A 1,235-nucleotide genomic window follows, 5' to 3' on the forward strand; every position below is an offset into this window, starting at 1 on the left:
AAAAAAAAAGAATGTTATTGGGATGACTGGGGGAATTTGAACTGTGTAGTAGGTAACACTGTTACATCAATATCTTAATATATCTTCAGTTAGGCTAATAGTACTGTGGTTGTGTAGGAAAATGTCCTTGTTCTTATGAGATGCATGCTGAAATATTTAGGGATGAAATACAACAAAGTGGCTGGGTGCCTGTAGCTCAGTGGTTAGGGCACTGGCCATAGGCACCAGAGCTGGTGGGTTTGAACCCAGCCAGGGCCTGCTGAACAACAACATCAAAAAAAAAAAAAAAAAAAAGCTGGGCATTGTGGCGGGTGCCTATAGTCCCAGCTACTAGGGAGGCTGAGGCAAAAGAATTGCTTGAGCCTAAGAGTTTGATGTTGCTGTTGGCTATGACTCCATGGCACTCTATAGAGGGCAACAAAGTCAGACTCTGCCTCAATTAAAAAAAAAAGAAAGAAATACAGTGATGTCTGACACTTTCAAAATATTGACGATTGATAAATCCAAGAGAGGGCTAATTATAGCAGCATTCTTTCAACTTTTCTATGGGTTTGAAATTTTTCAAAACAAAATGGAGTAGCCAGGCATGGTGGCATGCACCTGTAGTCCCAGCTACTTGAGAGGCTGAAGTAGGAGGATGGCTTGAGCCCAGGAATTCTGGGCCATAGTGTGCTATTATGATCAAGTGTCTGCACTAACCTTGGATTCAATATGGTGACCTCCCTGGAGTGAGGGACCACCAAGTTAGCTGGATAGAGCAGCTGAGGTAGGAAATGGAGCAGGTTAAAACTCCCATGCTGATCAGTAGTGGGATTGCACCTGTGTATAGCCACTCCACTTCAACCTAGACAACATAGAAAGATACTGCCTCTTTAAAAAATTAAATAAATACAATAGATAAAAATAAAATTGGATGGGTTGAGCACCCATTGCTCAGTGGTTAGGGCGTCGGCTACATGCTCCAGGGCTGGGTTTGAACCCAGACCAGGGCCACCTGCTAAACAAACACACAAGAAAGCTGAGTGTTTTGGCAGGTGCCTGTGGTTTCAGCTACTCGGGAGGCTGAAGCTAGAGAATCACTTGAGCCCCAAATTTTTGAGGTTGCTGTGAGCTATGAAGCCATAGTGCTCTACAGAGGGTAACAAAGTAAGACTCTGTCTCAATAAAAAGAAATAATAAAATAAAATAAAATAGTATGAGGGGCAGTGCCTGTGGCTCAAAAGGGTAGGGCGCTG

This window comes from Otolemur garnettii, unplaced genomic scaffold (genome assembly GCF_000181295.1).
Source record: "Otolemur garnettii isolate 467f Iridium unplaced genomic scaffold, OtoGar3 scaffold00070, whole genome shotgun sequence".
In the NCBI taxonomy this organism is placed as follows: domain Eukaryota; kingdom Metazoa; phylum Chordata; class Mammalia; order Primates; family Galagidae; genus Otolemur; species Otolemur garnettii.